This window comes from Bufo gargarizans, chromosome 3, assembly GCF_014858855.1.
Source record: "Bufo gargarizans isolate SCDJY-AF-19 chromosome 3, ASM1485885v1, whole genome shotgun sequence".
In the NCBI taxonomy this organism is placed as follows: domain Eukaryota; kingdom Metazoa; phylum Chordata; class Amphibia; order Anura; family Bufonidae; genus Bufo; species Bufo gargarizans.
In genome coordinates, this window is record NC_058082.1 from 587,464,552 (window position 1) to 587,479,525 (window position 14,974).

A 14,974-nucleotide genomic window follows, 5' to 3' on the forward strand; every position below is an offset into this window, starting at 1 on the left:
CTTGCTGCACTGACTGGGGATCCAAATTGCCATTATACTGCTGCTTTTAGGTTTGCAATAGATATGTACCTCTGAAATTCCAGCAAACCATTCTCTTTATTGGGCTGCAAGTGCTGTGTGATACAGCCATTAACAGGGTGTATTACTAGGAAATATTTATATGTTTTATTAGCCCTTTTTCGGTGCAGATATATGTTCTAAAGCTTTTTTGGCGTATATTAGCAGCAAAAAGGTACTATTTGCCGTTGTGTGGTGAAGTGAGAAAATTACAGCCCTTTTTGGCGTGTATTAGTGGCAAAAAAAAGTATTATTTCCCGTTCAGTGGTGCAGTTATGTTCTAAAGCCTTTTTTTTGGCGTGTATTAGTGGGAAAAATAAAGGTTTTATTTGCCGTTGTGTGGTAAAGTGAGAAAATTACAGCCCTTTTTGGCATGTATTAGTGGCAAAAAAAAGTATTATTTGCCTTTCAGCGGTGCAGTTATATGTTCTAAAGCCTTTTTATCATGTATTAGCTGCAAAAATAAAAGTATTATTTGCCGTTCAGTGGTGCAGTTATATGTTCTAAAACTTTTTTGGCCATTTAGCGGCGCAGTTATGTTCTAAAGCCTTTTTTGCATGTAATAGTGGGAAAAATAAAGATTTTATTAGCCGTTGTGTGGTGAATGAAGTGAGATAATTTTTGCTTTGTTTGGCGTGCATAAGTGGCAAGAATAAGTATTATTTGCTGTTCAGCGGTGCAGTTATATGTTCTAAAGCAAGCATGTCAAACTCAAAGGCTAACATGGGCCAAAAAAACTAAATTTAAGTTTATGTGGGCCGCATAAAAAAAAAAAACGCCTGGCCGTGAGGAGGCAAGCGGATCCGTCCAGACTTACAATGGAAGTCAATGGAGACGGATCAGTTTGAAGATGACACAATATGGCTCAATCTTCAAACGGATCCGTCCCCCATTGACTTTCAATGTAAAAGTCTGGACAGATCCGTTCAGGCTACTTTCACAGTTAGAATTTTTTTTACAATATAATGCAGACGGATCCGTTCTGAACGGATCCACCGTCTGCATTATATGAGCGCATTCGTCTCAGACGGATCCGCTCTGAACGCAAGTGTGAAAGTAGCCTTAGGGGCGAGAACCTGGGATCTTTCATCCCTTGTCCTATTCAGCTCTATCAGGGTGAATAGGACTTCACACTGTCCCTGCTGCTCTGTGCCTTGTGCACACAGCATCAGGGATGTTACCATGGCAACCAGGGCTTCTGTAGCGTCCTGGCTGCCATGGTAACTGATCGGAGCCCCAGGCTTACACAGCTGGGGCTCCGATCAGAAGCTGCCACTGCACCACCAATGAGGGGGAGGGGAGAGGTCCCTGTGGCCACTGCCACCAATGATTTTAATACTGGGGGGGTTGAGAGGGGCTGGCGCACTGTGCCACCAATGATTTTAATAGGATGGGGGGTTAAGGGGGGGGGGCACACTGCACCACCAATGATAAATTACCCCTTTATACAGGAGGCTGGTACTGGCAGATCAGCAGTTAACCCCTCAGGTGCGGCACCTAAGGGGTTAACTGCCTCTGATCGCAGCTCCCTGTCAGCGGCAGGGTGCCGGCAATGCGATTCTGCTGCCGGCACCCGCCTCCTGTATTGTGTTAGACTGACTTTCAGGCCATACAGAGCGGCGCCCAGCGATGTCTCAGCACTCACCATTAGTCCTGGGCGCCGCTCCGTTCGCCCGCAGTGCTCCATTACTGTCTCCTCTCCTGCTCCACATGCTGCTGATTACTATCGGAGCGATGGGAGGAGACATCAGCTTCACTAGTGGGCGTTCCTTCTTCCTGGCTGTAGCACTGTCCAATCGCAGCGCAGGGAGAAGGAACGCCCACTAGTGAAGCTGATGTCTCCTCCCATCGCTCCGATAGTAATCAGCAGCATGTGGAGCAGGAGAGGAGACAGTAATGGGGCACTGCGGGCGAACGGAGCGGCGCCCAGGACTAATGGTGAGTGCTGGGACATCGCTGGGCGCCGCTCTGTGTGGAAATAGTCCTATCATTGGTGGCGCAGTGTGCCCGCCCCTCCTCCCCCCCCCTCTATCCTCATTGGTGGCGCAGTGCGCCCGCCCCTCCTCCCCCCCCCTCTCTTCTCATTGGTGGCAGCGGCAGCAGCACAGGGGGGAGGGAGGACAGCTTCCTTCTCCCTGTGCTGCTGAGAGAACATGAGCGCGCCGATAGCAGCGCGCTCATGTTCAGAGATACTTGCCGGGCCGCAAAGATATTCATTGCGGGCCGCATGCGGCCCGCGGGCCGCATGTTTGACACCCATGTTCTAAAGTCTTTGTTGGCATGTATAAGTAGGGAAAAAAGGTCTTATTAGCCATTGTGTGGTAAAGTGAGAAAATTTACAGCCCTTTTTGGCGTATATAAGTGGCAAAAAATTTAAAATAATATTTGCCGTACAGAGGGTGAAGTTATATATTCTAAAGCCTTTTTTGGCACGTATTAGTTGCAAAAAAAAGTATTATTAGCCATTGTGTGGTGAAGTGACATTGCAGCCTTTTTTGAGGTGTATTCATTTTCTTTTTATTTACTTATTTGATCTAACAGTATGCCAGACAGAGAAGTGACAGGCCCTGCACAGCGGAGGGGCAGAGACATAAATATTTCTGCCGCAGACACAGGTTGCAGCAGACTAAGGGGACGTGGCAGCAGGGGGGACATTTCGAGAGACCTGAGCTCCCAGTGTCAACTAGCGGTTGTGTATTGACCAGCAACTCAGCGGTTCTTGAATGGTTGACTCTGTCATCCACTTCGCTCCAAGTGACATGAAACACCCCCAGTGAAGAGTAGGTGGGTTTGTCAGACACGACCCTTAGTTGGCATGGCCCGGGAGCAGGCCCTGTGCCCTTACTTGTCCTCAACCTGCATCTGGCCTTCTCTGTTCCCTCAGCCAGAGAAGTATTATATGCTGTGGGCTCACTATCCCTATGGGGACCCTCACTATTGCCTCAACCCGCAGGAACACCCTGATAATGGATGGCCTGTGGCCCCGTACCTGCCCTAGCTCTCCCTCGAACAACCCTAAGACCTTCCAACGCGTTTCCCCTAGAAAAGTTTCATCAGGGGAGAGATAATGGGTAAAGAGACAGATCAACACATACAGGGAGTGCAGAATTATTAGGCAAATGAGTATTTTGACCACATCATCCTCTTTATGCATGTTGTCTTACTCCAAGCTGTATAGGCTCGAAAGCCTACTACCAATTAAGCATATTAGGTGATGTGCATCTCTGTAATGAGAAGAAGTCTGCATCCTTCAAGAAAAACATGATTTTCATGCAGGACAATGCTCCATCACACGCGTCCAAGTACTCCACAGCGTGGCTGGCAAGAAAGGGTATAAAAGAAGAAAATCTAATGACATGGCCTTCTTGTTCACCTGATCTGAACCCCATTGAGAACCTGTGGTCCATCATCAAATGTGAGATTTACAAGGAGGGAAAACAGTACACCTCTCTGAACAGTGTCTGGGAGGCTGTGGTTGCTGCTGCACGCAATGTTGATGGTGAACAGATCAAAACACTGACAGAATCCATGGATGGCAGGCTTTTAAGTGTCCTTGCAAAGAAAGGTGGCTATATTGGTCACTGATTTGTTTTTGTTTTGTTTTTGAATGTCAGAAATGTATTTTTGTGAATGTTGAGATGTTATATTGGTTTCACTGGTAAATATAAATAATTGAAATGGGTATATATTTGTTTTTTGTTAAGTTGCCTAATAATTATGCACAGTAATAGTCACCTGCACACACAGATATCCCCCTAAAATAGCTAAAACTAAAAACAAACTAAAAACTACTTCCAAAAATATTCAGCTTTGATATTAATGAGTTTTTTGGGTTCATTGAGAACATGGTTGTTGTTCAATAATAAAATTAATCCTCAAAAATACAACTTGCCTAATAATTCTGCACTCCCTGTACAATAACATATAAGTCTTGGATAAAAATTCAATAAATCACCAAATGCCAGGTACAGATATTACTATTAATCAAAGGCTCCTAGAATTTATAAATAATCATGCCTATGACACCAGCTCATATAATTATAGCAGATATACAATTATAAGATGTGTCCAGGAGTCCCACCTATTTAAAGAGACACATACAGGTCCCATTACTACTCATTATTCAGATGTCACGAATGATAATCACTCAGGTACTTGTTCCCCAGGGTCACATGTATAAAAATAGCAGTCCACATGCATGAGATTAATGCTACAGATCTTATTATCACTGCTTACCGTGACTACCGAATGCATACTACTCCTGTTCACACCCCACGGAGTAGATATTAATTTGTTATATGGCTTAAGAATAAGCAGGGCCGGTGCTATAATAAGGCACACCAAGCGGCTGCCTTAGGGCGCAGACACGGGGGGGGGGGCGGAGAAAATGTTACTTTTATTTTTTAAATAGCCTGTATGCAAATACTAATTAAGCGCTTCCATTTTGAAAGCGCTTCATTAGTACCAAAGGACTGCTTCCTGGTCCTCTGCTCGGCTGTCTGCTGTAAAGGGCTGTACACCATTGATCCTCACTGTGTGCGCAGCCTTCACACCTGACAGCCGAGAACCAGGAAGAATGATTGATGGCAGGCATGGAGGCTGACATGGGGGCATAAAGGCTAACATGGGGGCATGAAGGTTGACATGGGAGGCATGAAGGCTGACATGGGGGGCATGAAGGCTGACATGGGGGCATGATGCCTGGCATGGGGGCATGATGCCTGACATGGGGGGGCTGATCTGAGGTCTGATTAACATTGGGGGTCTGATTACTGGTCTGACCTGAGGTGCAATGGAAAATATTTTTTTCTTATTATCTTCCTCTAAAACATAGGTGCGTCTTAGAGGAAGAAAAATACAGTCCTCAAACCAGCGATTGTCTGAAGCAGAGAGAAGATGCCAGGACTACACAGAGGAGAAGCCAGCTGCTGCAGACGGGACCAGGGCCAGTTGAGCTGCTGTGGGGGGGGGGGGGGGGGGCGCCAAAATGTAGCTTCGCTTGTGTTGGCAAATATCCTTGCACCGGCCCTGAGAATAAGTAATAGATGAGGTCCAAAGGACCTCTTACTTGTCCTTAGATAGAAAATCTGATGGATAAATTATATGGCCGTCGCTGGTGAAGGGGACCTGTGCAGAGGCAAACATCCTGGGAGCAGAATCGCGCATGAGGCAGCATCGGAGCCAGCAAGTTGGTAGCGTGGTCGGGCATCAGCAGTGGAAGTTTAGCAGCCAAATGTGCCCGGGGTAGACCACCCGCTTTACAGGAGCCTACCTGCCCAGAATGTAGTGGTGAAGGGGTTCACGGAGGCAATGGCGGTAGCAGTCACTCAGTGCAGAGTGTTTGGGGTAAAATCACCTACTCGGCTGTGTGGCAGCTTTTGGTTTTTTTTGGGCTGCCGGAGGAGGTGAACATGGCTATTTGCCGAATCTGTGGGCAGAAGGTGAAGCGTAGGCAGGGTGCTGATGCTTGCAAAGTGGCTCTGCATCAACATAAACGTGCTCCTGGCTAAGAGACTGGTGCTGCAGTCTCTCCCTTTCCAAGTGGTGGACTCCACCTTTCAGAGTACTGATGGCTTGTGCTGAGCCGAGGTGGAGAGTCCCAAGCAATCATTTCTTTGCCAAAAAGGAAGTACCAGCCTTGCACAGATATGTAGAACAGAAGGTGGGCCAGTCCTTGAACCTGTCGTTGTCTGATAAAGCGCACGGCAGCGATGCTGTGTGAAAGCTATAACTATGGTCAAGAACAATATATGTCCTTTTATGACCCGCTGAGTAAATGTGGTTCCTGCTCATCCAAACCAGGAACTTGGCAAGGTGACGCTGCTTTCGCCTCCACGTTCTCACACAGTTGGTCCTGCGACAATGTCAGCCTCTGCCTCCTCATTCACCACTGTGTCCTCAGTCTCCACAGCAGGGACAATTCAAAGTGCTCCTCCAGCATACCACATGTGCAGGGCACGGCGGTGTTATGCTGTTCTACACATCATTTGTCTGGGTGAACGGAGTCACACAGGGGAGGAACTGCTCCGTGTCCTTCATCAAGAAATTGAATCCTGGCTTTCTCCATGACAACTCAAAATCTGAACCATGGTGACCGACAACGTAAAGAACATGGTGTCGATGCTGCATCAAGGAGGGGTGAGCCATGCACCCTGCATGGCTCACGTGTTCAATCTGGTTGTCAAGCGGTTCCTGAAGTTTTCCACCCATCTGCAAGACATCCTAAAAATGGCCAGTAAACTTTGTACACACTTTAGCCACTCGTACACCGCCAAGCACACCCTCCTTGAGCTGCAGCGGCAGAACGGCATCTCCCAACATAGGCAGTTATGCAACATTTCCACCTGTTTGAATTCCACCCTCCATATGTTGGACCAACTATACGAACAGAGAAAGGCCATAAACAATTTTTTTGATGATCCAAGCTGACAGGGGTACTCCCCTGTGTAACTTTGATGTCAGCCATTGGCAGCTCATGCATGACACCTGCTGTTTTCTCAGGCCCTTTGAGGATGCCATGTCATTTGTCAGTTGCCAGAACTACGGGATGAATGATGTAATTCCACTGCTTCATATCCTGGAACAGATGCTGGTAAATCTGGCGGGTCAGGGGACTGGAGATGTAGCACCTACTTCCAGGCTCGGAATGGCCCACAGGGGTATAGTGGGCCCCTGAGCAAGGTGGGCCTCTAGTCTCCCAACCCCTGCACAATTCAATGAACAGCACCTCAACCAGCTTATGTTCATGTAAAAAACTTGTTAGATTATTTATTATATTTGAATGTATCTGTACGGTGGGCCCCCAAAATAAATTTTACTGGTGGTCCCTAGGTACCCCAGTCTGACACTGCCTACTTCTCATGACCACATGAGCCCTGTGGGGGCTGAACTGGATGAGGAAAAGGACATCAGAGCACAAGGAATATGTAGAGAAATGGGTGTTTTTTCTACTCAGGTGACAGGAGAGGAGGAGCAGGGAGATGAGGAAGATGAGGCAGATGACCCAGGCACACCATGGCAGTATGCAGTGGAGATGGAGGCAGGGAGTTCCTCTGAGTAACTTGAACAAATGTCCCACTGCATGCTCACTAGCTTGGGTAGTGACAGCCGAATTGTCACCATTCGGCAGAGGGATGACTTCTGGCTCTCCGTCTTGTTGGACACTACCACTACCAGTCCAAAATTGGTTATTTTTTACACCTGCTGGGAGGGAGGACAAACTGAACTACTATAGAGACATTCTATGTAGTCAGTTGGCCACTGCCTATCTGTTCCATCGTCCTTCCTCTTGCAGGTCTGACTGGGAGGGCCCTCTGCAATCTCTTACCACTGCCATGGGTGCTGTGGCATGGTGGGGAGTAGGTGCACCAGCACCATCAGCAGCAGCTTTAGTCTAGAGTCGATGATGAGCAGATTTCTTAACCCGCCTAGTGAAGAAACTACTCACTAGCAGCAGCGGCTAGACCTGGAGCAGAACCTGAACCAGCAGGTGGTGGAATACTTGGACAGCACCATGCCACCCCACATTGAAGATCTGCTGGACTCCTGGGCAGTTAAACTGGATTCCTGGCCGCAACTGGCAGTTTGCCCTGGAAAAGCTGTCGTGCCAGGTCAGTAGTGTGGTATCAGAACAGGTATTTAGTGTAGCTGGGGCCATGGTTACCCCAAGAAGAACTCGCCTGTCCACCGAAAATGTGTATAAACTGACCTTTGTCAAGATGAATAAGGCGTGGATCAGCCAGGATTTCCATCCTACAATGCCTGATACATCAGATTAGATCATCCAAGCTGCCTCACCCAAACCTTGACCAAAGAGAACTGTTTTTTCTTGCTACCTGCCTCAGCTACTATTCTGATGCTGCCATCTACCTGATGCCACATATCTGATGCCAAGTGCTCCTTCTTACACCCACCATTGGCAGCGGGTACTGTTATTGCAACTAACCTCCCCACTCTGTCAACGGGTCACTCTGTGGCCTACTGATGCTGCTGCCACCTCATCACTCAGGTCTCCTTATGCTGCTGCTGCTGCCACCTCCACACTATGTCCCTTTGGCAGTCTGTGACCTCCAGATGCTGCAGCTGCCACCTTCACACTATGTCACCTTGCCAGTCTGTGGCCGCCTCATGCTGCTTCCACCTCAGCACTCTGTCATTGTGCCACTCTATGGTCTCCTCATGCTGCTGCCACCTCCACACTCTGTCATTGTGTCACTCTGTGGTCTCCTCATGCTGCAGATGCCACCTCCACACTATTTCACCTTGCCTCATCATGCTCTTGCTGTCACCTCCACACTATGTCACTTTGCCAGTCGGTGGCCTCCTGCTGCTTCCACCTCCACACTCTGTCATTGTGCCACTCTGTGGTCTCCTTATGCAGCTGCCACCTCCACACTCTGTCATTGTGTGAGTCTGTGGCCTCCTCATGCTGCTGCTGCCACCTCCAAACTATGTCATATTTCTACCCTGTGGTCTCCTCATGCTGCTGCTAAATCAACACTATGTTACCAGGCCAGTCTGAGGCCTCCTCATGCTGCTGCTGCCACCTACACACTATGTCACCTTGCTACTCTGTGTCTCCTCATGCTGCTGCTAAATCAACACTATGTCATTCGGCCACTCTGTGGCCTCCTCTTGCTGCTCCTGCTGCTGCCACCTCCACACTTTCACTACACCCATAACCATAGGATTACAGTACATGCGTGGAAATTATATCACCATACACCAAACAAGTAACCACGCAAAAATAAGTAATGAAAAATATACACTCTTAATTTATCACGCAAATTACAAAATATAATTGATATCAATGTGGCTAAAAACAGATCCTAAGCAGCAGCATATGGTCGGTCAAACATCAACGCAGCAGTACATTCATATGAATATTATCAATGTTATACCACACAAAAGCCCCAGTATATCAATAGGACTGAGGCCTCTCAAACCTGTCCCATGCAGTACTAAAACTGCAAAAAGTGCAAAGTGGATAGAACATTAAATAAAGGCATACAAAACCAACCGCAAGCAAATTATCAATGTTATTCCACACAAAAGCAAAAGTATATCAGTAGGACTAAGGCCCCTTAGACATATTCCATGCAGTAGTAACACTACAGAAAGTGCAAAGTACTAAACATGGATAAAACATTAAATAAAGATATACAATACCGACCGCTGGCTGATGTGACCTCCAAAGACTCCCCGACGTGCGTTTCGCCCGATGGCTTCTTCCAGGGAGCGCCCACTGCTGACACCCTCTCCACTCTGTTGGGGGGCTCTACTTGTATAAGCATTTAATAGAACTGTTTCTGTAGACATCTATGTGAAATCAGCAGATGATGGTGTAAAAGGAGTGCATTCTTTCACATTACAGTAGTATCTTGGGCCTCTGCATGGTTATTTATACCTGGCGCTAACATCACCCTGTAAGGCTGAGTTCACACTTGAGTTATTTTGGTCAGTTTTAGCCCAGTAACTGCTCAAATAAATGAAGTGTGCAGTGATTCTATGAGCGACTCCTGTTATGTGCATGTCATACTGACTCACAGTATTGTTTCACTACCACAGCAGTCTCCCTATGCGTGTTACTGCAAGGCACAGTGTTCTACACCACTATAAATCAAACCTTTCTGGAAAATTCTGTGAACCTGCTGAATCAAATTTTTGAAAAATGTGCTCATCTCTAGTAACGACCTTTAGTAAAAAGATAACACATTTCTCATGCTGCAAGGTGAAAAGGTAAATTTAAGAGGTAAAACATGGTGGTATTTATACCATCTGTCAGGGCGGAAAAATGCTAAAATTTAGTAACATAGTATATAAGGTGTGGTAATGTGAACAGTGCTGGAAGGTGTGTTGTCCCACTTAAGGTACCTCAGATGGGTGAGACAGATAAAATCCAGAGAGTGGCAGTAGTCTCAGCAAAACATAGTTTGCTGCAACATTTTTGTATACATTTTCTGGGCTGGCTTTTACTTGGACTGGTGGCTAGGCTTGGCAAAGGGTTTTCCTTTCTACCTCAGGTGATCGCAGGTGAGGCCTGGTGTAATCAGGCTGGCATAAAGCGCCTCAGAGTAGGTCAGTTTGGAGAGAGATGCACTGTGAGATACAGAGACTCAGAGCATAGGCTCTGTGCGTGGTCTCAGCTCACCAGGCTGAGAGACCCCAGTGCACTGTGACAGCCCGAAGTTTGCGGAACGCCGTGACGCCGGGATTCATGGGTCACAAGGCCGGAATCGGGAGGACTGTTGGGCCACACTTCCCCATACAGGTATGGGACTGATTACAGCCGGAGAGGCTGGGGAACTACGGGCTAAGAAAAAGCCGCATATGGGTTCTGTGTGTGAACAGGGTTCTGTAGCTGAGTCAGGGCCACGTTAACAGGTGTAGTGAGAGCTCAGCCGGGCAGGTATTTGTTTTGTTTTGATGTATGTGGGAACCTCACCACCCCAGTGATTATTAACTGGACTGGACTTTTTGGCCCCGAAAGCTGCGGTGGACGACGATTCTTGTGAGAATTCTTCCCCCCCCCAAGTACAGCGATCCCTTACAAAGGCCAAAAGAAAACATTTGTCCATCTAGTTCAGCCTGTTATCCTGCAAGTTGATCCAGAGGAAGGTAAACAAAAAAAACTGAGGTACAAGCCAATTTTCACCACTTAAGGGGGGAAAAATTCCTTCCCGACTCTAATAAGGCAATCAGAATAACTCCCTTGATCAACAACCCCTCTCTAGTAGCTATAGTCTGTAATATTATTACACTCCAGAAATTCATCCAAGCCCCTCTTGAATTATTTTATTGTAATCACCATCACCACCTCCATAGTCTCACTGCTCTTACTGTAAAGAATCCTTTTCCATGTTTGTGTACAAACCTTCTTTCCTCCAGGCATAGAGGATGTCCCCTCGTCACAGTCACAGTCCTGAGGATAAATAGATGATGGGAGAGATCTCTGTACTGACCCCTGATATATTTATACATAATAATTAGGTCTCCCCTTAGTCGTCTTATTTCTAAAGTGAATGACCCTAATGTTGATAATCTTTCAGGGTACTGTAGTTGCCCCATTCCAGTTATTACTTTAGTTGCCCTCCTCTGAACCCTCTCCAGCTCTGCTATGTCTGCCTTGTTCACAGGAGCCCAGAACTGTACACAGTACTCCATGTGTGGTCTGACTAGCGATTTGTAAAGTGGTAGTACTATGTTCTCATCTATGCCCCTTTTGATGGTTTTTACTGCTTAGTTTGCTGTTTATTAAAATTCTTAGGTCCTTTTCCATGTCAGTGTCACCCAGTGTTTTACCATTTAGTATGTACGGGTGATTTGTATTATTCCTTCCCATGTGCATAACCTTATATTTGTCAGTGTTAAACCTTATCTGCCACTTCTCTGCCCAAGCCTCTAATCTATCCAGATCCATCTGTAGCTGTATAGTGTCCTCTTCAGTGTTAATTACTTTACACAGTTTAGTGTCATCTGCAAAATTTTGTGTTATATTTTAATGTGCAAGCCTTTTACAAGATCATTAATAAATATATTGAAGGAAACAGGGCCCAATACTGACCCCTGAGGTACTCCGCTAGTGACAGTGACCCAATCTGAGTATGTACCATTAATAACCACCCTCTGTTTTCTACCATTGAGCCAGTTACTTACCCACATACAGATGTTTTCTCCCAGTCATAGTATTCTCATTTTATATACTAACCTTTTATGTGGTACAGTGTCAAATGCTTTGGAGATGTCCAGATATACGACATCCATTGATTCGCCGCTGTCAAGTCTATAACTTACCTCCTCATAGAAACTGATTAAATTAGTTTGACATGACCGATCTCTCATGAAGCCATGCTGATATAATGTTATTTGCTTGCTTTCATTGAGATCCTCCAAGATAGCATCTCTTAGAAAACCTTCAAACAGTTTACCCACAACAGATGTTAAACTTACCGGCCTATAGTTTCTGGGGTCTGGTTTTGCACCCTTTTTAAATATTGACACCACATTTGCTATGCGCTAATCCTGTGGAACACTCCCTGTCGGTATAGAATCCTTAAATATCAGAAATAAGGGTCTGGCTATGACATTACTTAATTCTCTTAGGATACAGGGGTGTATGCCATCTGGCCCGAGCGATTTGTCTATTTTAATCTAGTCGTTGTTGTACTTCTTCCTGGGTCAGACAGGGCACTTTTAATGGGGAATTTACTTTTACATTCTACATTTCATCTGACAGTTTATTTAATAGCTTTGCTTTCTCCTCATTTCTCTCTGCAACTCCCCCCTCACTCTGTAGAGGGCCAAAACCTTCAGATTTATACTTTTTTACCATTTGTATAATTGAAGAACATTTTAGGGTTAGTTTTGCTCTCCTTTGCAATTAATCTTTCTGTCTCTAGTTTGGCGGCTGTTATTTGTTCTTTACATATTCTATTTTTTTCCTTATAGTTTTTCAGTGCTTCCTCGCTACCCTCCTGTTTTTGTGATTTCAATTTCTGTCATTTATTGCCTTCTTAACGGTTCTATTTATCCACATTGGTTTCTTCTAGTTCCTTAACCTTTTATTCCTTTAAGGTATGTACCCCTCACAATTTTAGGATGATTTTAAAAATATTCTATTTTGTGGCTGTATTTTAATTTTTGAGGACTTTGTCCCAGTAAGCTAGGCCTATTGCCTCTCTTAGTTGGCTAAATTTAGCTCTTTTGAAGGTGTCCCCCAACCTGCACATCTGTTATTCTGTCAGGTCGTTTAATTAATACTAAGTCCAGTATGGCCGTCCTTCTAGTCGGGTCCTGAACCATTTGGGAGAGGTAATTGTCTTTGCTTATTGCCAAGAACCTGCTTCCTTTATGAGATGTACAGCTCTCAGTTTCCCAGTCTATATCTGGGCACTTGACGTCCCCCATAATAACTACCTCATTATGATTTCCTGCCTTGTCTATCTCGTTTAGTAGTAGATTTTCTGTGGACTCTGGTATATTAGGTGGTTTATAATAAACTCCTTTTAGTAATTTATTATTTTTGCCTCCATGTATTTCTACCCACAGTGACTCCACATGTTCATGTCCTTCACTTATATCTTCTCGGACTGTGGGCTTTAGACAGGACTTTACATAAAGGCAGACCCCTCCCCTCTCCAGTTTTGACAATCCTTTCTAAACAGACTCTAACCTTGTACATTAACTGCCCAGTCATAGCTATCATCCAGCCATGTCTCTGTTATTCCCACTATGTCATAGTCCTCCTCGCACATCGCTAATTACAGTTCACCAGTTTTATTAGTCAGGCTTCTGGCATTAGTATACATACAATTAAGAGGTTTATGTATATTTTTTACCTACACCTTTCCTTCTGAACTGTTCTAGTCCCTCCTTCCATTCCTCCCCCAGTCACATTAGCTTGCCCCGGCTCTCTATCTGCCCTATCTTTCCATCCTATAAAGTAATTACCCTCCCCCCCAGTCCCTAGTTTTAACACTCCTTCAACCTTCTAGCCATCTTTTCCCCCAACGCAGCTGCCCCTTCCCTCTAACTTTGTCATTGGTTCCGATATGGACCATGACCTCCCAGTAAACTGTCAAGATCCGCGATGTGTCGAACTCTAGCGACAGGAAGACAACACACTGTTCGGCAATCACGGTCTTTGTGACAGATTGCCCTTTCTGTACCCCTAACAATAGAGTCTCCCAGTACCAGCACCTGTCTGCCCTGCTCTCCTGGTCCCTTTATTACTGCAGCTGACATTCCCCTGACTGGCAGAGGAAGTGTCCGGCTGCAGCAGTGCTGTCCCTGAGCCGACATCCCCCTCATCTGCCAAACGTGCAAACTTGTTGGGGTGTGACAGATCAAGGCTAGCCTCCCTGGAACTCTTCCCTCTACCCCTCTTTCTGTTACCCAGCTAGCTACCTCCCTTTCCTCAGCCTCCTCGCTTTCACCCTCCGACTCATCTACCCCATAGAGTGCTTGCTCAGTGAGCAGCAAACTCTTTTCCAAATTGTTAACACCTCTCAGTGTTGAAACTCGCACGTTTAGATACTCAATTTGTGATTCCAAATGGTTAATTTGCTCACATTTTGAACAATGATATACACCCTCAAGTTATATGTACCTAGAATGTTGCCACTGAAAAATACATCTTATCCCTCAAATATCAAGCATAGCCATGAGGCTATTTGTTCCTTAATGCCCAAAAATAGGCAGCATAGCTGTCCAGTTTCCAGAATATCTGTAGATGTAGTTGTGAATATCAAATCCAGAAACCCGAACTGAGGTAAGATACTACATAATTGTGCTCCTATAAAAAAAATAATAATAATATTAATAATAATTCTGGAAGTTGAGGTGTTGGGTTGCCAACAGACATTAATTTTAAAGTTACAATGTAAAGAGACATTATCACTAGAGCTGAGCAAATTATTCTAAAATTAGATTCACCGGCTCACCAATTTTTCTTTACAATTGCAATTGAAAAACTGCTATTGGCTGCAGAGAGCCTTTCTAGTGATGTAGAACACTGTGCCTTGCAGTAACACACACAGGGAGTCTGCTTTGGTAGTGGAATAATACTGTGAGTCCATAGGACATGCAGATGGCAGGTGTCACTCTTAGAATCACTGCATACTTCAGTTATTTGGTTATTTTTTGGCCACGTGACTGCCCAAATAAGTGAAGTATCAACTCAGCCTTGCAGGTTGATGTTAGCGTCAAAAAGAAGTGCAGTCCTTTTACACTGTTGTCAGCTGATTCCACATAGATGTCTACAAAACTAGTGTTTTGAATGTAAATATACTAATCGCTAATTTGAATCGCGGATATCGCCACTTTTAGAATACGGTGATATATGTTTGTATTCACAAATATTCTAATAGCGAATTTATCGCTAATTTATTTCGAATTTATTACACTTAGCAACATTCCT